Raw genomic sequence first — 25,099 nt, forward strand, 5'->3', positions numbered from 1 at the left:
AATTGGAGGCAAATAAGCAATTGTCTACTGGTGAGAACTTGTACAGTTCTTGTTTGGCGAGATCTACAAAGCAAATGCATAGGCCGGTCCCAGGGGAGCACTGCAGACAGGGAAGGGTGCTGCTCTGGTATGGGGGGCTCCAGCGGGACTAGACTTTGAACTTTTGGCCTTTTGGGTGTAAAAGGAAGGAAAGTAATGTGGTCGCTGTCACCAGGAGAGACCCTCATCTAATGGCTAAAACACAGTCGTGGGATTTAGCTCTCATAAATTCTAACTCTCCTCTGCCAATGACCTGATGTGGGGCTTAAGCCAACCTCATCCTGCCTTAGTTCCCCCTTTCTATAAAATCAGAGAGCCAACCAAAGACTAAAGAGTCAGAAAACATGTATCCCAATCCTGGCTCCACCATGGACAGTTGAGAGAAGTTTGATTTTTGAAACCTCTATTTCCTTCTAAAGGAATTCCTTCCTCCTTTTCCTTCCACTGTAGTCTGTCTGCTGGTTTGCAGTTCTTGAAATCAGAAACAACACTTACTTTTTCGGCCCCTTGTAGAGTAAGCCCCCAAATCATGCTTGCTGAATAAATGAATGAACCACAGCACTGAAGTTTGACCTCATCTACTGTCTTGGGGACCTTGGAGCTATACCTGTATGGACCTGCTAATAGCCTTTAAAGGCACCACTTGGGTTCCTTACAATGATGGGCATGTCAGTGAGGTTGGATGCTTTTTGGGGAGAGTGTACACGCTTAGTTCTTATTCATTTCATATGGACTATCTTCCTCTCTCAAAGGCCCTTTTTTAACCTGGTTTCCTCATCTTGTGGATCCCACTCCACTCCTGGATTCCACCCGGGGGGCATAACCAGGTGTGTTTTCTCTACCAAAGGACTGAGCCGGATTGGAAACTTTCTTTGCTACTGGTCATCTATGTGACTTTGAATGAGTTACCACCTCTCTTAGAATCTCAGTTTTCCATCTGCTCCATAGGGAGTATATTCCTATGTTGCTTCTATTTCCCCCATGGCAGGGTAGTAGTGAGAATCAAATGAGATGATTTTCTTGTGAATAGAGTTGGAAAACCAGAAGTGGTGATAGGAACCAAAGGCGAAATTTTTGTAATTGCCACTTACCAGCATCACCAACAACTTGGTTGTTTTTGTCTTCCCCACCACATCAGAGATGCCCACTGATGCCATGTAAAGAAAAATAAGGAAGCAGAGAATTAAAAATGCCTCTGTGGAATCGTAGAAAGTTTAAAGTTAATATACACCATTTCATATTCATTCATTCATTCATTCATTTATTCATATTTCCATCCAGAAAGTAATTATTGAACATTAACTGTATACAAAGATAAATCAAACATGGTTCTGATCTTGTGGTTCCTTCAAAATGGTAAGAGAAGTAGTGCTCTTATCTTAAAAACCAATAATGCAAAGTAGAAAATGAAGGTATTCCTCTGATAACAGAAATATAGTTTGGTGCTATGATTGCACTGAAGGGGAGAGAGAATTTATCACCAAGGGGCAGGAAGGCTTATTATGAGAGATGGTTTCTGGCTGAGCCTTGGATAATGGGGAGGATTTGAACCTACAGAATGGGATCGGGGAGGGAGGGCATCCAAGCAGAGAAATGGCTGGAGTAAACAGGTGCATTCTGAATAGTAGGCTTCTCTGTGACTTTGAAGTCCCCTTGGCCCCCAACCTGGGTTGTGCTTGAAGTCCCCTTGACCCCCAACCTGGGTTGTGCTCCTGTTTTCATTTTCTGTTGTTTTTAATTGTTTCCTTTGATCTTTCTTAAGTTGCTAAAAAATGGTCTGCTATCTCACCATGCAGTAGATTTGAGCATGAGAAACTCATGGTCCTTACTAGTATAACCTTGGCTCCACGTTATGTAAAAAGTCCACCAAAAATTCTTCTGAAATGTGAGGTTCGCTTCAAAGCGCTCTTCTCTTGACCAAGCCTTAGGAGGTGTCATGTCCAATCATCACTTCTCAGTTACTGGGCTTCCCCCCTCCTTGCTCTGAGATCAAAGGAAAGGAGAGTTCCATCATGCAAGTGAAAAGGAGTTTCACTGAGGTAACTGATGGGGAGCAGAAATTAAACGAAAGGGGTCAAGAAACTGCTAGTTCAGGGTGTGGGAAGAATCCGCAACTTGTTTGAGATACCAAGACAAGGTGGAAAACAAAGTGAGGCCACCACCGCATTCCAGATGATCAAACTTTGCTTTAGTGTGAATGCTTGAGAGACTATCATTTACAGGATTCATTGTGCTAGAAGCTGGGACCAATCCTCTTAAATTATACTGTGTGGCTCTTTCCTCCCACCACATTCAAGTAGCAAAATAAGCAGAGCAGACATTTATAGAGTCTTAACCTGCATGTATATTGATGTATAAATTGGGCTACCTTAGAATATAAGAGGATTATTTTTAGATTTTTGGATTTTGTGGTTGATAAATTTAAAAAAATTCATTCAACATAGAATTCTTAACTTTTTATTTGCCAAATCAAGGACATTAGACAAAAAGGACCTTGATAACTGCAAGCTGATTGTCATTATTTTAAAAAGAAAGAATACTGTGCGAATTATTGGGAAGGGCGTAACCTCAGACTAAAGGGCAGTCCTTCCTAAAAAAGTACAGTGGGTAATCTTCCACCTATGCTTTTGTTCTAAAGTGTTTCAAATTGCCTCATGGTGAGCCCAGGTCATGGGTCTAGTCTTCGGGGACCCGTGTATCAGACTAGATCTGGCTTCATTAGTTTAAATGGGTTGAGGAATTTCATGGGTGCATGGATGGTCTTGAATACAGTCACATCAATCCCAAAAAGGTTTATTTTGTACTGGCATCACATTTCCTGGCACTTGGTGAGATGATGGTGTAGCCAGTTCACTTTTATTCTGACTCATTTGTGGGAAGGGAAATTTAATTCTCTGGGAACCCATGTTTGTATTAGTGTTAAATCATTTGTCTGCTGTTTAATGATTTATATACACAGTGCAAAGAGGTCCCAGAATTGCCTTCCTGATTGTTCCACACCCAACCTCCTCTTACCCGCTCCCCACCTTCATTCCACTCCAGGTTAGAGAAATAATTTAGTCTTGTGCCTTAGGGAATCTGTCTGAGACACTATTCTTCAGCTTACTCATTCCATATATATATATATACATATTTATACTCTATTGATATTGGGCTTTTAGATGAATACAAAGACTTCTCGAGGGTGTTTAGATAGGTACTATGTGATATTTTGTACTAATAACATGCTGAACTGCTTTGCCTTCTTAACTCAGCAATTGGTCTCCTCCCAAACTTGATGCACCCCTTTTGGATTGTAAATTTTGATCCTCTGATTTATTCCCCTCCAGTTCATATGCCTAATGTGCACAGGGCCTTGGTGCTCATTAAAACAGAGACTTTTATTTGAAGGGTTGCTCTGACAGTGTGCTGATGGGACCTCATATATTACATTTCTCCACACTGGCCATCTATAATTTAGTATAGTGCTCCTATTCATGTAATGTTCAGCATTTGCCATGCTTATGAGTAATTGACAGTATACAATGGTATCAATAAATCAGATGGGCTAGGCCCCGTCCTTTATGATCAGTTTCCTTGTCTACCATGGAGGAAAGCTGAAAATCAGTGGCTGCCATTAACTGGGAGCTTTTCAGATCATAAAGTCAGAGAAAGCACATTTGTTGGCTTTTATTATTAATACATTTTGAGTGGCTGTTTCAAATAGATCTCCCTGGTTGGATAAAGAGACATGAAAAAAAAAAAAGATTCCCCTTGTTGTTTTTTTTTAACTTATCTCAGTTCATTTCAAAGGAATGACTTATTTTGACAAAGTGAGTGAATTTGAGTTGTAATATCTATAATAGGCCAAATGATACAGGAGCTCTTGGGTTGTGTGATGTGGGGTGTATGTCACAGAACCAGCAAAACTAGGATTTATTTTCTTTAAATGCAAATCTGGAACAAGGTGGCTCGGGAATCACTGCACAGCAGTACCTAATAGTGTGTATGTAGCATGTCACTTACGGTAGCATGTCACAAAGTACACTAACATCTCTGGAATGCTCTTGTAGATGTTACATTGCCTAGGGATAGTTCTGGGAGTATATGTTTTTAAGAGAGACATACCTCAAATTTCCATTGTTGGTCATGAGTACCCTACATGAGCTCAAAACTGGGTATTGTCTCTTCATAATAATTCTTCCTGACATTGGGAGAAAGATGTAGGGGTCAAAAGTTTGCAGGAGGAAATGCTTAGCAGTCTCCAAGGAAAAGGTACCCTCTGGTGCTTGAAAATTCCAGTGCTGTGAATTACAAATCTTTACGAAGATGAGTTAGATGGGATTAGAATGCATGAGGCAGTTCAGCCTCTGGATTTTATTTCCTGGCTATGCTATTATGTACCAGTAACATGATCTTGGGCAAGTTACTTCATCTTTTAGAATCTTAGTCTCCTTGTCTCTAAAATGGGGAGGAAATTCTTGCCTTATAAGGATGTGTTAAAGATGAGATGATTTGATACACACAAAATACCTGGATAAGTGCCGAATAACTTTAATTTTTCCTCTCCTATACTTCTGAAGAAGAAGTGGAGTCATCCAGCAGCTTCTAACTCTATAGACTCAAATCTCTTAGCATCCCTGAAAAGCAGTGTTATGGTTACAGATTAAAGATGGAACTCTGTATTCTGTGTCAGAAAGAATGCTGAGCAATTTAATTAGGGCTATGGCTGGCAAGGGTATTTTTTTATATCAACCTTGATATAAAATCATTGGTAACTGTAGGTAAAAATAAAATAAATTCTATAGGTAAATTTGATTTTTCACCTCTTGTTTTTCAGGTCAGAGACACTTTCTTGTATTGATATATGAAATGAAGTCATGGAGTCCTACTCAAGCTGGTAACACCTGTCTTTAACCTAAAAATATAAAGTTAACCCAACTTTACTTGGGAGTGCATAAGTGGGAATTCAGGTGTGTGTGGTCCTCACCTGTAACATAAGACAATAATGATTATTGTTTTCTTTTTTTTTCATGTTTATTTATTTTTGAGATAGAGAGAGACAGAGTGTGAGTGGGGTAGGAGCAGAGAGAGAGGGAGACACAGAATCCAAAGCAGGGTCCAGGCTCTGAGCACAGAGCCTGACGTGGGGCTCGAACCCATGGACTGTGAGATCATGACCTAAGCCAAAGTCGGATGCTCAACTGAACTGAGCCACCCAGGCACCCCCATGATTATTGTTTTCTAAGTAGTCAGTGCATGCTAAAAGCAGGAGGCTTTGTCTCCATTATTTTGACATTTTGATTCTTCCACATCTTTCACTTTGTTCTTTGCTCTAAAACTGCTAAGGTCTAAACGTTTGTGTCCCCTGAAATTTGTATGTGGAAAACCTAACTCCCAAACGTGTTGATATTAAGAAGTGGGTCCTTTGGGAGGTTCTTGTCATGAAGGTGGAACCTTCATGAACGGAATTAGTGTTCCTATTAAAGGGCTTCAGAGAGCTATCTCACTCCTTCCAGCATGTGAAGACAAAGCCAGAAATTAAGAGTCTGCACCCAGCGGGGACTTCACTAGAACCTACCCTACTGGCACTTTGATCATGAACGTCTAGCCTTCAGAACTGTGAGAAATGAATTTCTGTTGTTTATAAGCCACCCACCCTGTGGTGTTTTGTTATAGCAGCCTGAACAGACTAAGACAGAGACCAGTAGAAACTGTTGTTGTTGTTTTTTTCTTTTTAAATCCAATTCATAATATTTTGACACACGTAAGCAATGCAAAACAAAACAAAACAATCGGCTAGCTAAAGAATCACTCTGACTTAGAGAACAACATCTGGGTAGTTACATAGAAAACTGCAAAAACTGATCTGGGGCAAATTTGCCTGGGTAGTAATAATCAACACAAAATTTAAAAAGGCAGTGGCTAAAATCACACATGGTAATTTTTTGATTGAACAATTATGATGGAAAAATGAAATATTTGTGGAAAAATCTGGATCTGAGAAGCTTGAGGTAGAAAAATTGGATTTGGCAAAAATATCGGCCACAGGAAGACAAAACAAAATAACAACATGTCACAATGGCAGGTGCTACATTTTATAAAATTTAATACATGGATACAAAACTAATCAATGAGGGGTGCCTGGGTGGCTCAGTCAGTTAAGTGTCTGACTCTTGATTTCTGTTCAGGTCATGGGTCATGATCTCAAGGTTCTTGAGTTTGAGCCCATATTGGGCTCCACACTGACAATGTGGAGTCTGTTTGGAATTCTCTCTTTTTGTCCCTCCCCTGCATTCATGCACTCATGTGCTCTTTCTCTTTCCCTCTCTCTCTCAAAATAAATAAATAAACTTAAAAAAAACTAACCAGTGAACTAAATTTATGCTGTAAATTTTATAAGAAAAATAATTAATTCCAATGAAAAGAAGTTTAGTAAAATAGAAATGAATATGGTAAAAAAAATAAATATCATTTAACTAATCCAGGAATTAAATTCACTTAATGGAGTTCACTCTTTAAAGTACATCTTTATAAAGAGGTATTACTGTTGGTGCTACTCAGGCCTCCTATCTGTACATCAGGCTCCAGGGATATTGTGTCAGCTCAAGTCCCAAGTCCTTGCTATGACCTTGGCCCTCCATGGCCTGGCCCTTGGCCCCCAGTGCTCTCATTTTCTCCACCCAGCCCTGTGCCCTGTGCTCCAGGCTGCAGCTGCACTGGTCTCCTTGCTGTTTGTCCCACAGGCTAAGAATGTGTTCCTTGGGCCTTGGGCCTTGCCCTTTCCTCTGCTTGGAATGTTCTTCCTGTAGATATCACCAAGCACATTCTGCCACTTCCTGGTGGCCTCTACTCAACCATCACTCCTCAGGGAGAACTTGTGCTACCCACTCACTCTCTACCCTCTTACCCTGCTTTCTTTTTTCTCATAGTAATTGGTATTTCTATCCATTCTTCTACCTATTTGGCCAGAATGTTAGCTCAGTCTGCAGGGTCTCAAAGACAGCGTGGCATATAGGATGCCCAACAAATATTGGTTGAACAAATTCTGCATCAAAATGTAGTTGTTAACACACACTGATGTTTTTTCTGAATCAGACTCGAGGTCCAGGTTGTCCATTGAGTCAAAATTGGAGGAGACAAGTGGTAAGATCCAAATATCCTGCATCACCAGAGCCTGTGCTCAGCATGTGTGGCCAACATTAGTGCTGCTGCTAACAGTTCTGATTTTCAAACTTCTGGGTATATGGGCAGGTTGAACTTCTCTCCCTCTTGCAGATGGGTGTGGCCATAGCACTGGAGTTGGCCAGTGAAATGTGAGCAGAAGGGACATGTGTCACCTCCAGCTGGAAGCCTTTCAGAGCTAAGTGTATAACTTTACAAGTTCATTCTTCCTGCTGTGGTGAATGGTGATGCTCCAGGCCATGGTGGCTTTGTTAGCTTTGGTCCTGGAGTGAGGATGGCATGGATTGGAGCAGGAGGCAGTCATCATTATTCCTACTTACCACCATGGAAATTGAATTCACAGAGGTTAAGTAATTTCCCCAAAGTCACACAGCTACTAAGTGGCAGAACTAAAATTCCAGTTCAATTCTGGCTTTGTCCATGATCTGAGCTCTTAAGCATAGGCTTGTCCAACTTCTCAGTACCTTATTGAACGTGTGATAGTCCATATGGGCAAAAGCATGCTCCTAAGAGCTTTGGGAGCCTCATTCAAAACTAGAGAAGCATTGAAATCCTCTCAAAAGCAAGTGACACATCAGTGACCCAGAGAGAAGATCATTGGAATTGTAGGCATTGTGTTTTCTCTGTCAGCACATACAATGAACTAAATATTAAAACCCGCTTGAAAGTAATTTGAGTTTGATGACTTTGAAAGGGGGCTGAAATAATTCCCACCTGGGTAAGATTTTATTTATTTCACCTATCTCTATTTAGGAATTTCAAAAACCCCACTGGCTCTGCATTAAAACAAAACTGATTGAAAAAACAAACTGATCAACAAACCTATTTTAGGAAACTTGGCATATTCTCTCCCTATGTGTGAACTTAGAGGAAACTAGACTTTCTGAAGGTCATGGGAAGGCATGGACCAGGGCAAGGTGCAGCAGGAATATGCCTCAGATGCAGGTGGCTTCAGGCTTCAGGCTTCAGGGCTTGTAATGGTGATAAACTGATCCTGAAAACACAGTACAGACCTGGTGTAGGTGGGGGTAAGTAACATTCCTGCTTCTGAGTCCCTGTTATTGACACCCCCTTTTCTTTTTTTTTTTTAATTTTTTTTTAACGTTTATTTATTTATTTTTGAGACAGAGAAAGACAGAGCATGAACGGGGGAGGGGCAGAGAGAGAGGGAGACACAGAATCGGAAACAGGCTCCAGGCTCTGAGCCATCTGCCCAGAGCCTGACGCGGGGCTCGAACTCACGGACTGCGAGATCGTGACCTGAGCCGAAGTCGGACGCTTAACCGACTGAACCACCCAGGCGCCCCTACACCCCCTTTTCTTTTAATGAGACAGGAGTTAGGCTTGTCATGGCTGGGTTCTGTTTCTCCAACAGTTTTTTTGTATTTCTACTCAGATGAATTATGATCTGAATTCAATTTCCAAGGCAGGGGAGGAGGGCTTCTTACTACTTACTCCATAGAGGACTATCCAGGCAAGCAGAGAAGTACTCAAACATGAAGAAAACTGCTTTTACAAATTTGGAATGCTATAGTTATTTCATTTGCATAAAAAAATGTGCTGTAATGACTTTACTTTGTGATATCAGCTGTAATGTGTGTATGAATGGGGTCTAACTAAGGATTGCTGAGTCCCTTCTTACGGGGCTGTGCAGTTAGATTATGGTTGTGAACAAGTTGATATGTGGATGATTTTTTATTTCTCCCATGTCTCAGAGCAGGATAGGACAGGGGAAGGCAGACACCCCTCCCCACCAGAGAAGGGTCAGAATATGACCCTTTAAAGGACTAGCCTGTCATAATGCAGTGTATCTCATGTTAGCATGGGGACATTCACAACCTGGGCCTGTAGCTCCGTTTCTCTTTCAGGTTGGACCTGCAAAATGCAGGCTAGTCTTTCAGCTACAGACTTGCACCCCTTGATTGAAATCCAGACTGTTAGAAGAGGTCTGCATGGCATGTCTTTGGACTCATGGTCCTCTGGACTGATGGTCCTAAAACAATGTAAGGTGAGCTGAGGAATTCCATGAGAGCCTCTTGGAATTCCATGAGCACCAAAGACAAAAATAAGGATCCTTCTTCTAACAAATCTCATTCTAAAGAAAGCCATCAGGACAAAAAGCAATTGTGGGCACTAATAAAAAGCCGAGAGAAGAGAAAATCAATAATCTCTCATGTGTGGCTCTGTGGTCAGGAATCAGGTGGCTCTATCAAGTGTGCACATGTGAATGTGTGTGGGTGTACACACTAATGTAGCAGGAGAGTAGAGACAAGGGCAGAGAGATTGAGGAAGTTCTTGCCAAACTGTGTGTGACTAAAAGAGTCTTGTTAGGAAGTTGTGCCCTGAGAGGAGGAGGTGGTGGATTTGCTTTGAAGGGGTGAAGGGGTTGAGACTGGAAGGAGAGACAGTCCTAGAGCCTTGAGGTGACTCAAGTAGGGCTTGAGTAGGGGTGACTCTAGCACTTCCAGGATCCAATGGCAAGTGTTGTGGGGTCGAATGGTGTTCCCCCTCCAAATATGTCCAAGTCCTCACCCCCAGTACTTGTGAATGTGGTTCTATTTGGAAATGGGGTCTTTGCAGACATAATCAAGTTCAGATGAGATCCTACTGGATTAGTGTGGGCTCTAATTCAGTGACTGGTGTCCTTATGAAAAGAGGGAGGGCATGATGTGACAGAGACAGAGATGGAAATGATGCAAACACAAACTGAGAACAGGAATCAGGGAATCCCAGCAACCACCAGACACCAGGAAGAGGCATGGGAGGATTCTTCCCCCGACCCTTTGCGGGGGAGTGTGCCTCTGCCTATACCTTGACTTCAGACTTCTGACCTCCAGAATTGTGAAAGCACACATTTCTATTGCCAGAAATCACTTCATTTGTGATTTTGGTATGGCAGCCCTAGGAAATTAGGACAGCAAGTGATGGGCTGTTGGCTTCAGCCTCAGGGCAGCGGGTGATGGTGAGCACACCTCAGACTACAGGTGGACAGTGAAGCCTCAGAGATGCTGGAAAGGGAGGCAGTTGATGGTGGCAGTGGGTGCATGCTGGGAAGGGTTTGCTGATTAGTTCTCTCTGATTTCTTTTTCAATGAGACTAGGGGTTGGTTGGTTTGGCTGGTTGCAGGAGCAGTTAGCGCTAAGGTATTCAGGTAAGGCCTGATTTCTCAACCCCTGACCTCCATCACTCTTTGTGACAGATTGCATTTTCCAAAAGTGGCCACAGTCATAGCTCCCATCCCTTTGGAAACTTGCTACTCCCCATGACACAGTGAGGTCTAATTCCCCTCTCCTGAATCTGGGCAAACCTATGACTCCCTTGTAACTAATAGAATGTGGTCAATATGATGTGGCATGATTTTGAGGCTAGGTAATGAGAGGCAATGCTGCTTACGTCTGGTGCCCTGGATGTGGACTTGATCCTGAACCTGGAACCACCTCATAAGTAGCCCAGCTTCTCTTTAGCTGCCATGTTGTGAGGAAGGTCAAACTAGCCTACATGGAGAGACCACATGGAGAAGCTTTAAGACTCCATGAAGAGAGATTGCTACTGGGCCATTTTCAAGCTACTCTTGGTCCCTTTCCCCTCAACTTACACTCTTCTCCCTTCAGCCACCATCTGATCCTGAGCTAAAGCCACCGACTACATTCTTCCTAAATTCCTGATGTGCATAAACTGTGAACAATAATAATTGTTGTTTTAAGCCACTAAGTTTTAGGGTGACTTGTTATGCAACAATAGTAACTAGAACCTCTTCCAATCTTTGTTCAAGGGCCACTTCCCATCTGAGAGCTTCTCTGATTCTAGATATCATGAATTCCTTCCTTAAAACTCTTCTTTCCCACACAGCTACTAGCTATTCCAGTTCTCAGCCTTTCCCTCCATCCAGAGCTCAGTTTTGCTGGTGCCAATCTCCATTTTCTTCAGTTTCCCTGGGAAGCCTCATACTTTCCATCCCTTTATTATTCAGAATTTGTTGTGTCCCACTGTCTACCTCTATCCCTCGTACCACACCCATCTCAGCTCTCTCAGTAACAAAGAAACCTCTAGGGACCAGATCTCACCCTTCATAAGGGGCATAAGGGGTTTGAGCTCCAGCGATGCTGATGAGGTTTCTCATATAACAAGAAAACATTATTTCAGTTACTCATGAACTCAAATGATAAGCACATCTGTCTTACCCACTGGGGGCTGTGTCTTATTCATCTTTGTACCCCTAGGGTTAGTTTATAGCTTGACAGAGTCTCTTGATGGAAGGAAGGATGGATGAATGGATGGATGGATGAGTAGGTGGATGGATGAATGGATGGATGGATGAGTAGGTGGATGAATGAAATGGATGGATGGATAAATGGATGAATGGAGAGAAATGCTTGTAAAACATAAAGTGGAATTTGCAAACTTGGGGCATATGTGCTACCATTTGCAAACTCTGTGCCCATGGAAGTCATGGTTAATAGATTTTAGCACTCTTTCAGGGGATTAGAAAGGCTGCCTTACACTGTTTTTGAACTATAAATAGAAGCTAGCAATCAACCATATTTTGTACTCTAGAGGACTAAAAGCATAAAGACTCTTTTTTGGAACTTCAATTTTTTAGAAATATTGTTAAGAAAGAAGTCAAAATTCTGTATACAACTGACTTTCTTCTGAGGTTTAAGCAAAGTTCATTAAACGAATATGCGTGTTCCTGTGCTTTTAATATGCATAGATTTCACATTAAGAAGAAAATGTTCTGACACTTTATGGCCTTTGCTGTTGACTGGAATGTGGTAGTCTTTAAGTAAAGAATCCATCTCAAAAGGGGACCAAATAATAAAGCAAAGTGTGGGATTCTGGAAGTCAATATGGTCAATAATGCTGTGTTGTTTACAACCAATCACTTACCAGGATGGACAGGGCCAATGGAGAAAGGAAATTACCCACCCACCCACATAATTGCACCAATTGCTAGAATCGGTTAATAGGCCATAGAAAAAATCAATCCAAGAGAAGCATAAAGAAATACATATGAGAGTAGAACTTCGTTTTTATTGGTCTTCATTCACAGCCATATTTGAGCACCTTACTCCTTATTAGCAAGATGACAGTTCTGACAAATTATCCTGTCAGTCTCTGCTTTGGTGCCCTGTTTTTATTGGGAGTGAGTTTTTTCTTTTCTTTACTTTCTGTGTTTTGATTTTCATAGCACTGTGCCTGGATTCTGTGGAATGGGAGGGGGTGTTATTAGGGAAAGAAAAGGAGCTTTTGTTGTGCAGTGACCAGTACCAGGGAGAGTGTCAAATTCCTTATGGAACTTGTCTCATCCGATAAACCTCCCACCGGCCACCAAGAAGTAGTTATGATTGTGACCTTCCCTCTACAGAGGAGGAAAGTGATGTTCTGAGAAGTTAAGTCGCTTGCTATACAACAAGAGAGGGGATTCAGATTCAGGTCTGGCTGTCTGAGCCAAAAGTCTTGCTATTTCTATTGAACAAGTCCTTGATTTCTTATCCAACGTGTTTGGGGCCAGATGTGTGTTGAAATTCAGTAGGGTCCAGAATGGGGACGTGATACATATCCCACATATTACTTACTACTCCTGGTGGGGATCTGGAACAACACCCTGTAGTCAAACCCACTCATATTTTAGCAGTGAAACATCAACAATGGAACTAAATAGGATAAATAAAAAGTAAAAATAGCCTTATTTTTTGGTTGCCAAATGATTCTGCACCTATCTTATAAAATTTTTGATTTTCAGAGCTTTGGGATTTCATAATTTTGGATGAGGGACTATATTATACTGGCTCCCAGGAAAGAGTTTGCACACATTTGTCCTCTCTATCAGGGAACTCTGAAATGGAGCAAGCTGAAGTTAAAAAACAAAACCGGAACCAGAAACCTGCTGCTGTTGGTCAGTGGCTGAATTTATTCGGCACAAGAAAGGAAAAGGGCTTGGAGAACAAATTGGTAGCAGAACTACAATAGTCCTTCACTGGCCTCCTGGATACAGAGAAGTGGGGGTTCAGGGGTCTCCCATGAACTAATCTCATCCAGGTCCCTTTGACCTGTAATTCTAAACTGCAGTCTACACAGAGCAGCCATTTGGACCTCCCATGAAAGGAGACTCTGCTTCTCTTTTCATCCCCCTCTCTTGCCACCCCTTTCAGATATCTCCTCTGAGGACTGACGGGCTCTCAGAGAGCCACTGGTGTTTGTCTGGAGTAATTCGATTGACCCTTTGAAGAGAAGGTTAGTTCAGATGAAATGAAATTTTCAAGTGAAGGGCCAGATTCTCATCCTGGAACATCTGTAGTTCACTTGAAGGATGGGTTTTCAGCCCTTGTTCTATTATTTCATTATTATCTATGATATTAGGTACACTTATCAACATTTCCCCCACCCCCCATCTGAACTCCATCTCTTTTGCTGATATCATTTGACCACCTTCCCTGCCACCCTATAGTCACAGCTTGTTGGGCCAAGTGGGACCAATCTCATTTTACTCTCTTAGATTTTAAACATAAGACACAGAAGCTGAGTAAATCAGGTGGTTAAGTACTCTGGGTTTGTAAGGTCACATTGGGTTAGGCCAGAATCATGGCCTCAGGACCCTGTCCTCACCTTCTCCTCATCCTGTCATGGTATAAAGGAACAGAAACAAAGAAGATGATCCTCATAAAAGAGATTTTAATGAAGTTTATCCCAGAAACAAGTGGAGAGGGAGAGAGAGAAGGGGAGAGAGAGAGCAAGAGGGAAAGAGTAAAAAAAAAAATTCGTATTTAAGGTTCTGTTAGCACTTGGTTTATTGACACTGTCTGGGTTCTCCAGAGAAACAGAACCAATAGAGGACCTATCTATCTATCTATCATCTATCTATCTATCTATCATCTATCTATCTATCATCTATCTATCTATCTATCTATCTATCTATCATCTATCTATCTATATCTTTACTATAAGGAATTGGCTCCTGTGATTATGGAGGCTGAGAATTCCAAAATCTGCAGCCAGTAAGCTGGGGACTACCATGGTATATAGTTCTACTTTGAGTCCAAAGGCCTGAGAACCAATAGTGCTGATGGTGTAAGTTACAGTCTAAGTCTGAGTCTAAAGGCAGGAGAAGATGGATGTTTTGACTCAAAGAAAGTCAGGCAGAAATAAGTCTTTTTTAATCAGGCTTTTTTTTAATGCAGGACTTCAATAGATTGGATGAGGCCCACCCACACTGGGGAAAACAGTCTACTTTACTTGGCCTACCAATTCAAATAATAATCTCATCCAGAAACACCCTCACAGACACACCTGGAAATAATGTTTAGCCAAATATCTGGACTCCCCATGGCCCAGCGAAGTGGACACATAAAGTTAATCATCACAATTCTTGTAACAAATCTTTCTTCAGGGCAGGGTGCACCAAGTTTATCTAAAAGATCCAGAGATCAGGGATTGGTGAGAACCATAGGTTGAGAGTTCCTGGAAATGTCCTATCATAGTCCTCAGACATCATTCTTGGAGAAGCTGCTGGAGAACTTATCAGACCCCACTCTTCTCAACAATGCTCCCTTCCAAGCCAGTGTCCCTTCCCTGGAGGAAGTTTAGCAGTGGAGTGAAGCTCCTTACCTTTTACACATTTATTTTTTATTTTATTTTTTAAGTCAAAATCATAGTTATATTTTATTTATTTTTTTAATATGAAATTTATTGTCAAATTGGTTTCCATACAACACCCAGTGCTCATCCCAACAGGTGCCCTCCTCAATGCCCATCACCCACTCTCCCCTCCCTCCCACCCCCCATCAACCCTCAGTTTGTTCTCAGTTTTTAAGAGTCTCTTATTGTTTGGCTCCCTCCCTCTCTAACTTTTTTTTTCCTTCCCCTCCCCCATGGTCTTCTGTTAAGTTTCTCAGGATCCACATAAGAGTGAAAACATATGGTGTCTGTCTTTCTCTGTATGGCTTATTTCACTTAGCATAACACTCTCCAGTTCCATCCACGTTGCTACAAAAGGCCATATTTCATTCTTTCTCATTGCCAAGTAGTATTCCATTGTGTATATAAACCACAATTTCTTTATCCATTCACCAGTTGATGGACATTCAGGCTCTTTCCATAATTTGGCTATTGTTGAGAGTGCTGCTATAAACATTGGGGTACAAGTGCCCCTATGCATCAGCACTCCTGTACCTTTACTTGGGTAAATTCCTAGCAGTGCTATTGATGGGTCATAGGGTAGGTCTATTTTTAATTTTTTGAGGAACCTCCACATTGTTTTCTAGAGCAGCTGCACCAGTTTGATTCCCACCAACAGTGCAAGAGGGTTCCTATTTCTCCACATCCTCGCTAGCATCTATAATCTCCTGATTGTTCATTTTAGCCACTCTGACTGGCCTGATGTGGTATCTGAGTGTGGTTTTGATTTGTATTTCCCTGATGAGGAGTGATGTTGAGCATCTTTTCAGGTGCCTGTTGGCCATCTGGATGTCTTCTTTATAGAAGTGTCTATTCATGTCTTCTGCCCATTTCTTCACTGGATTATTTGTTTCTCAGGTGTGGAGTTTGGTGAGTTCTTTATGGATTTTGGATACCAGCCCTTTGTCTGATATGTCATTTGCAAATATCTTTTCCCATTCCGTCGGTTGCCTTTTAGTTTTGCTAATTGTTTCCTGTGCAGTGCAGAAGCTTTTATCTTCATGAGGTCCCTGTAGTTAATTTTTGCTTTTAATTCCCTTGCCTTTGGAGATGTGTCAAGTAAGAAATTGCTGTGGCTGAGGTCAGAGAGGTTTTTTCCTGCTTTCTCCTCTAGGGTTTTGATAGTTTCCTGTCTCAAATTCAGGTCCTTCATCCATTTTGAGTTTATTTTTGTGAATGGTGTAAGAAAGTGGTCTAGTTTCATTCTTCTGCATGTTGCTGTCCAGTTCTCCCCGCACCATTTGTTAAAGAGACTGTCTTTTTTCCATTGAATATTCTTTCCTGCTTTGTCAAAGATTAGTTGGCCATACTTTTGTGGGTCCAGTTCTGGAGTCTCTATTCTATTCCATTGGTCTATGTGTCTGTTTTTGTGCCAATACCATGCTGTCTTGATGATTATAGCTTTGTAGTAGACGCTGGGATTGTGATGCCCCCCGCTTTGGTTTTGTTCTTCAATATTACTTTGGCTATTCGGGATCTTTTGTGGTTCCATACATATTTTAGGATTGCTTGTTCTAGATTTGAGAAGAATGCTGGTGCAATTTTGATTGGGATTGCATTGACTGCATAGATTGCTTTGGATAGTATTGACATTTTAACAATATTTATTCTTCCAACCCATGAGCCCAGAATATTTTTCCATTTCTTTATATCTTCTTCAATTTCCTTCATAAACTTTCTATAGTTTTCAGCATACAGATCTTTTACATCTTTGGTTAGGTTTATTCCTATGTATTTTATGATTCTTGGTACAATTGTGAATGGGATCAATTTCTTTATTTGTCTTTCTGTTGCTTCATTATTAGTGTATAAGAATGCAACTGATTTCTGTACATTGATTTTTGTATCCTGCAACTTTGCTGAATTCATGTATCAGTTCTAGCAGACTTTTGGTGGAGTCTATCAGGTTTTCCATATATAATATCATGTCATCTGCAAAAAGTGAAAGCTTGGCTTCATCTTTGCCAATTCTGATGCCTTTGATTTCCTTTTGTTGTCTGATTGCTGATGCTAGAACTTCCAACACTATGTTAAACAACAGTGGTGTGAGTGGACATCCCTGTTGTGTTCCTGATCTCAGGGGGAAAGCTCTCAGTTTTTCCCTATTGAGATGATATTAGCTGTGGGCTTTTCATAAATGGCTTCTATGATGTTTGAGTATGTTCCTTCTATCCCTACTTTCTCGAGGGTTTTTATTAAGAAAGAATGCTGAATTTTGTCAAATGCTTTTTCTGCATTGATTGACAGGATCATACGGTTCTTACATTTTCTTTTATTAATGTGATGTATCACATTGATTGATTTGCGAATGTTGAACCAGCCCTGCAGCCCAGGAATGAATCCCACTTGATCCTGGTGAATAATTTTTTTTATATGCTGTTGAATTCGATTTGCTAGTATCTTGTTGAGAATTTTGGCATCCATATTCATCAGGGATATTGGCCTGTAGTTCTCTTTTTGTGCTGGGTCTCGGTCTGGTTTGGGAATCAAAGTAATGCTGGCTTCATAGAATGGGTCTGGAAGTTTTCCTTCCCTTTCTATTTTTTGGAACCACTTGAGAAGGATAGGTATTATCTCTGCTTTAAATGTCTGGTAGAATTCCCCAGGGAAGCCATTTAATCCTGGACTCTTATTTCTTGGAGATTTTTGATAACTGATTCAATTTCTTCACTGGTGATGGGTCTGTTCAAGTTTTCTATTTCTTCTTGTTTGAGTTTTGGAAGTGTGTGGGTGCTTAGGAATTTGTCCATTTCTTCCAGGTTGTCCAGTTTGTTGGCATACAGTTTTTCATAGTATTCCCTGATAATTGCTTGTATTTCTGAGGGACTGGTTGTAATAATTCCCTTTTCATTCATGATTTTATCTATTTGGGTCATCTCCCTTTTCTTTTTGAGAAGCCTGGCTAGACGTTTATCAATTTTGTTTATTTTTTCAAAAAACCAACTCTTGGTTTCATTGATCTGCTCTACAGTTTTTTTTAGATTCTATATTGTTTATTTCTGCTCTGATCTTTATTATTTCTCTTCTTCTGCTGGGTTTGGGGTGTCTTTGCTGTGCTACTTATATTTCCTTCAGGTGTGCTGTTAGATTTCATAGTTGGGATTTTTCTTGTTTCTTGAGATAGGCCTGGATTGCAATGTATTTTCCTCTCAGGACTGCCTTCACTACATCCCAAAGTGTTTGGATTGTTGTATTTTCATTTTCATTTGTTTCCATATATTTTTTAATTTCTTCTCTAATTGCCTGATTGACCCATTCATTCTTTAGTAGGGTGTTCTTTAGCCTCCATGCTTTTGGAAGAAAAAGTTTTCCAGACTTTTTCCTGTGGTTGATTTCAAGTTTCATAGCATTGTGTTCTGAAAGTGTGCATGGTATGAGCTCAATTCTTTTATACTTGTTAAGGGCTGTTTTGTGACCCAGTATGTGATCTATCTTGGAGAATGTTCCATGTGCACTCAAGAAGAAAGTATATTCTGTTGCTTTGGGATGCAGAGTTCTAAATATATCTATCAAGTCCATCTGATCCAATGTATCATTCAGGGCCCTTGTTTCTTTATTGATCCTGTGTCTAGATGATCTATCCATTGTTGTAAGTGGGGTATTAAAGTCCCCTGCAATTACCACATTCTTATCAATAAGGTTGCTTATGTTTGTGATTAATTGTTGTATATATTTGGGGGCTCCCGTGTTCGGCATATAGACATTTATAATTGTTAGCTCTTCCTGATGGATAGACCCTGTAATTATTATATAATGCCCTTCTTCATCTCTTGTTACAACCTTTAATTTAAAGTCTAGTTTGATATAAGTATGGCTACTTCAGCTTTCTTTTGACTTCCAGTAGCATGATAGATAATTCTCCATCCCCTCACTTTCAATCTGAAGGTGTTCTCAGGTTAAAATGAGTCTCTTGTAGACAGCAAATAGATGGGTCTTGTTCTTTTATCCATTCTGATACCCTATGTCTTTTGGTTGGAGCATTTAGTCCATTTACATTCAGTGTTATTATTGAAAGATATGGGTTTAGAGTCATTGTGATGTCTGTAGGTTTCATGCTTGTAGTGATGTCTCTGGTACTTTGTGGTCCTTGCAACATTTCACTCACAGAATTCCCCTTAGGATCTCTTGTAGGGCTGGTTTAGTGGTGATGAATTCCTTCAGTTTTTGTTTGTTTGGGAAGACCTTTATCTTTCCTTCTATTCTGAGTGACAGACTTGCTGGATAAAGGATTCTTGGCTGCCTATTTTTCCTGTTCATCACACTGAAGATTTCCTGCCATTCCTTTCTGGCCTGCCAAGTTTCAGTAGATAGGTCTGCCACTACTCTTATATTTCTATCTTTGTAAGTTATAGCCTGTTTATCCCTAGCTGCTTTCAGAATTTTCTCTTTATCCTTGTATTTTGCCAGTTTCACTATGATATGTCATGCAGAAGATCGATTCAAGTTATGTCTGAAGGGAGTTCTCTGTGCCTCTTGGATTTCAATGCCTTTTTCCTTCCCCAGATCAGGGAAGTTCTCAGCTATGATTTGTTCAAGTACACCTTCACCCCCTTTCTCTCTTCTTCTTCTGGATTCCTATGATACGGATATTGTTCTGTTTGATTGCATCACTTAGTTCTCTAATTCTCCCCTCGTACTCCTGGATTTTTTTTATCTTTTTCTCAGCTTCCTCTTTTTCCATAATTTTATCTTCCATTTCATCTATTCTCTCCTCTGCCTCTTCAATCTATGCTATGGCTGCCTCTATTTTATTTTGCACCTCATTTATAGCATTTTTTAGCTCCTCATGACTATTTCTTAGTCCCTTGATCTCTGTAGCAATAGATTCTCTGCTGTCCTCTATGCTTTTTTCAGGCCCAGAAATTAATTTAATGACTATTATTCTAAATTCTTGTTCTGCTATATAGCTTAAATCAGTTTTTTAAAAATTATTTATTTTTTTTTAATGTTTATTCATCTTTGAGAGAGAGAGACAGACAGAGCATGAGTGGGGCAGGAGCAGAGAGAGAGAGGAGACACAGAATCCGAAGCAGGCTCCAGGCTCTGAGCTGTCAGTACAGAGCCCGATGCGGGGCTTGAACCCACGAACCGTGAGATCATGACCTGAGCCAAAGTCGGAAGCTCAACCAACTGAGCCACCCAGGTGCCCCTGCTTAAATCAGTTTTGATCCATTCGTTAGCTGTCACTACTTCTTGCAGTTTCTTTTGAGGAGAATTCTTCCATTTCGTCATTTTGGGTAGTCCCTGCCGTGGCTCCAAACTGCAGGGCACCTCCCCTGTGCTGGCTAGAGTAACTTGTGTTGGTGGGCAGGGCCACAGTCAGACCTGATGTCTGCCCCCAGCCCACTGCTGGGGCCACAGTCAAACTGATGTGTACCTTATCTTCCCCTCTCCCAGGGGCAAGACTCACTGTGGAGTGGTGTGGCCCCTGTCTGGGCTACTTGCACACTGCCAGGCTTATGGTGCTGCTTCGATGGGATCTGGCGTATTAGCTGGGGTGGATCCACAAGGTGCACAGGGGTGGGAGGGGTAGGCTTAGCTCACTTTGCCTTCGGTGGTCCCCTGCGGGAGGGGCCCTGCAGCACCAGGAGGGAGGCAGACCCGTCGGGGGGATGGATCCACAGAAGCACAGCCTTGGGTGTTTGCGCGGTAGAAGAAAGTTCAGTGATGGGAACTGGTTCCCTTTGGAATTTCAGCTGGGGGATGGGAGAGGGAGATGGCACTTACCAACACCTTTGTTCCCCGCCAAGCTGAGCTCTGTCTTCCGTGGCTCAACAACTCTTTCTCCCGGCATCCTCTCACCCTCCCCACTCTCCAAGAGCAGGGCTGTTGACTTTTAACGTTCCGGAGGTTAAGTCCCACTGGCTGTCAGAACTCATGGAGTCCCACCCCTCTGCTTTTGCAAGCCAGACTTCGGGGGCTCTGCCTTGTAGGGCGGGCTGCCCCTCCACTGCCCTGGCTCCCTCCGGCCAGTCTGTGTAGCATGAACCTCCTCTCCACCCTTCCTACCCTCTTCCGTGGGCCTCTTGTCTACGCTTGGCTCCGGAGAGTCCATTCTGCTAGTCTTCTGGTGGTTTTCTGGGTTATTTAGGCAGATGTGGGTGGAATCTAAGCGATCAGCAGGACGAGGTGAGCCCAGCATCCTCCTACGCTGCAATCTTCCCAGGTCTCCACCTTTTACACATTTAAAGTGAGGTTGCACCGGATCAATGTTTCCCACAATATGTCTGTGTACTACTGTTAGTGTACAAGATAATTTTAAAAAGTGCATGAGGAAACATTTCTTTTACCATTTGGGTATCTTCATGTGTATGAGACAAACCTGTAATGTATATGCTACATTAGTCAGGGTAAGTTAGGCCATGCTGTGTAACAAATAGGTCATTTTATAGTAAAAGATTAACTCAGCAGGTCTGGGTGGTTCAAACTCCAAACATTCCAAGGAAAGGTTTGATTGTTTCCTAGTTCTTGGGAGACAACCTCTAAGCCCTTGAAACAACCTGTCTTTTGAGAGTGTCTTTGTTTACCTGAGGTCTTGTGCCATGTCAGATAGTTTATATTCACAGTGTGATTTATGGTGGGGGTCATGGGCCACACAGTATCAGTTTGATCTCTGAAGGAAATGGAACAAGGGTCAGACACATGGGTGATCAACGCCCTGGACACAAGGCTTAGATGAATTTCCTTGGTTGGCAGTACTTCATGCATGTTGTCACTCTCAGTACCGGGAGAATTAGGTGATGTTCACATGACTGGATTGGGAGAAGATAACTGGATGCTTGTGCCTGGTCTCTCCTGGACTCTGCCCCGTGTGCCTCTGCCTTTTCTGATTTCTCTATCCTCCACTATAATGACCTCTGTATGACAGCTTTCTAAGTTCTGTGAGTCGTTCAGTTGAATCACTGGATCCAGGGGTGATTTTGGGGACTCTCAGGCACAACTGAAAAATCTCCATAGCTCAATAAAAGAAAATGTTTTTGTTTTGTTTTGTTTTTTGGCTGTTCATGTAAAGTCTGGTGCAGACCTGGATGCTCTTATGGCCAACACTCCTCTGAGCAGTTAGGGTGCTGAATGCTGCCATTTCAGAATACATTGTCTCTAGTCACACAAGTGGCAGAATGAGAGCAAGAGAAAGCAAGCAGGATGTTTTAGCGACCAGCTTTGTAAGTGTTTCCCTTCTGCCCAGATTGCATTGGCCAGAATCCAGTCATGTGGGGCCAACCTAACACAGGGAGGTTGGGAAGGGCAGTCTTCCTGTGTCACTAAGAACAGGAAATTAAATTGGTGAGCATCTAAGTAGTCATTATCATATACACCAAGTCCTTGACTCTATGGATATTAATGCTTAAGGCAAAGTCAATTTTACATAAGTATACAAAGTATGTTGGTCTATAGAAAGATACTGTAAACAAATATGCAGGTAATGCACAATATGACAAAAATCCTGAAGTTTGAGTAACACTAGACCAGATAACGGCCATGGGGACATTTTGATTACAATGCACTTCTATGATGATACCAACTTATGGACACCACAGTGTTCTACAAAGTTCTTGGGTCTGGCAGTTTACGATTTTAAGAGTTTGAAATTTTAAGTCAATTTCTCTTGAAATCTAGGAGAGGAAAAATTAATGGAAAGAAAACTTCGTTTTAAATATTCTGCTATGTCAAAATTGAAAGAACATTTAATTTTCATTCAAAATGTCCTTCTTAGGAGTGACTACAAGAAAAACTCTTTTCCAGTCTAAGTATATTATTTTTCTTTTTTTAAAGGAAGTTCCATCCTGGCCGAGGATAGAATATTCTCTTTTAAACTTCTGGCTTACTGCTGGTGTATGATTTAAATGGCTTAGTGAACATTTTCTTGTCAAAAGTAAAGAAGGATGTTTGAAAGCCCAGGGAAAACTTTTGACAGCTGACAAATCTTCTGAATGCAGTGAACTTATCAAAAGCATCTTTCTGGGTAAACTTTAGTTCACCTTGTAAGGCTAAAATAGAACAAAGACAAACAATGCAATAAATAAAATATTACAGGAGAGCTGTATTAGAAAATTAGTATTCTACACTGCCCACAATCACCTTGCTTGGAAATAACTTCATAAGACAGCAAAATAATTTAAGTATATCCAGGCATATAGAGGTCCCATAGGAGCCTGATCTTACAGAATTCTGTAATTTTGGAATCTGTGGAATTCAAGGGGCAACTTGTTCGTCCCCTCTGCCTTTGCCAGGGTTGCCTGAAAACAACCTATTTCAGGAGCTGATTGACCATTGTGAGTCCTTTTTCTCAGCAGCACCTCTTATCAGTCAATGTGTAGATATGTGTCACAACAACTTTAGAAGTGGAGGAGTAATGTTTAGCCAATGTTGTAGCCAGTTACATTTGATTTGTGGTTAGGTCTGCTATTTTGAAACAAAATGGCAGCTTTAAAAGTGTTGAAACAATTGAATTTCCTACACTTATTAAACAGCTCGTGGTGAGTTTGTGAGAGTATGGGGAAGTTTGCTGTGAGTGGCGGCCCTACTTAGTTCACAGTGCAATTACTCTACCATATCTTTAAAAATCTTGAAAAAAAACCACTCCAAAACTTATGTCAGCTGTAGGTGGTATATGAGGGTACCAGTGAGATGCTCATCAATAACCCAGAAATAAGGTGGATTAATTAAATAGAAATAAATTAGACTAATTAAATAAAATTAAAAGGGAGGAGTTGGCCCATGGGAGTCTAGAAATAAGATTGCAGAATTAAGTAGAAATAAATTAGACTGCTCAAATAAAATTAAATGGGAGGTGTCAGCCCATGGGAACAGCAGCTCGACTTGTAATTTAACCAGTATTATTAATATAGTACAAGAAAGAGCAGATTTATTATAGCATAAAAAGTGGATTTAGGAGAAGAAAACTCTGCCAATACACGTATATCACTGTCTAGGGTAGAATACCTATTTGGGGGAAATCATAGCGAGGTACTCTTATAAACAATTATTATCTGGTTTGCATAAAACACCCCTTAGTACTGTCTACTCACACTGTATACACTATATATGATCTTCTAATTACTAATCTGGCTTCCTAAGATATTGAAAATAACAAGACCCATTCCAGCTAAATTACACAGAAATGAAGTTTATTATAGGATCTGGGATAGCTTACATCCTCTCTGGGGGGTCCAGAGGGTTGTGCTCGGGTGCTCTGGGGCCTGAAGCAGACCTCGTGATGGGATAGCTCCAGGGACAATCTCACTGTTGTCACCATGGTTAAAGATATGGGAGAGTGCACAGTTAATGGCTAGAAGGCAGATACTAAGTCATTGGCCACTGCTGCCTGAAAAGCACCCTCGATGTCATCCTCGTAAAAAAATCAGATTCTGCTCAGTGTTAGATCAAAATCTCATGTGTGTGTGTGTGTCTGATTGGAAAAGTCTAGGTCATATGGCTTTTCTTTAGCTTCAAGGGAGTCTAGGAAAGCTTACTTTTGGATTCTACCTTGGAAGATGCCACTCACGAAGAGAAACGTCTCCAAATATGGAAAGAGTAACAAAAATCCATCACATGGGAAAAGCCAGATAGGTGGGTTAGCCTTGTAGTCATGGGAATGCCATGTTCTCCATTGTAATGAACACACTGTTGGTTTCAATACTGGAGCATCTTCAATATATCCTCTGGGAGTAGTGGAAAAGCCCCAGTTTCCAGACCTGCAAAGCTGTGGAATAAACTTGAGACATGGTAAACTCCTCAATATAATGCCATGCTAAGTGAAACCCTCCACTGCCAGCCAACCAGCCAGCTTACTCTTGGCAACACCTTCTTGTAAGTTTCAACAACGCCTTAGATTGCATATAAACCAATCCCAAGGCCAAACGGCCTGATGTGAAAAGAAGCATGGGAACAGCTTCATCAACAAATGCTCTTTTGATTAACATGCATCTCTTCTTTCAATGCGCTAAGGTTGGGAATTGGGGACCATGATGGCTGGATTGATGGGTGGGTAAGGGGCCCACATAGAGGGGTATTGTGGGTAGAAGTGGTCTGCCTTGGGTGCGGCAATATCTGCAGAGAATTTTAAAGCAATAAAAGCAACTAAAAGCGGTTTGCTTTTTTCGCAGTTGGGCAGTTCTAAACCATGTCAGTGATAAAATACTCCTATCCAAAAAAAAAAAAAAAAAATCTTTCTGTTTGTCTGCATTCTAAAATGATTAAGATTACTGTTGAGATTTAATAA

At 41.3% G+C, this 25,099-nt stretch overlaps 1 long non-coding RNA gene across 2 annotated transcripts in view; it reads left to right on the top strand.

Annotated features, from left to right (window-relative positions):
• The window catches only part of LOC125937897 (uncharacterized), a 111,570-nt gene that overhangs the window by 21,865 nt on the left and 64,606 nt on the right, over positions 1 to 25,099 (top strand). For both annotated transcript variants that reach the window (XR_007462552.1, XR_007462549.1), the window contains exons 2-3: positions 4,859 to 4,918; positions 5,538 to 5,640. This is a non-coding gene — a long non-coding RNA (uncharacterized LOC125937897). The remainder of the gene's footprint in view (positions 1 to 4,858; positions 4,919 to 5,537; positions 5,641 to 25,099) is intronic.

The sequence above is a fragment of the Panthera uncia genome, chromosome D4, assembly GCF_023721935.1.
Source record: "Panthera uncia isolate 11264 chromosome D4, Puncia_PCG_1.0, whole genome shotgun sequence".
In the NCBI taxonomy this organism is placed as follows: Eukaryota; Metazoa; Chordata; class Mammalia; order Carnivora; family Felidae; genus Panthera; species Panthera uncia.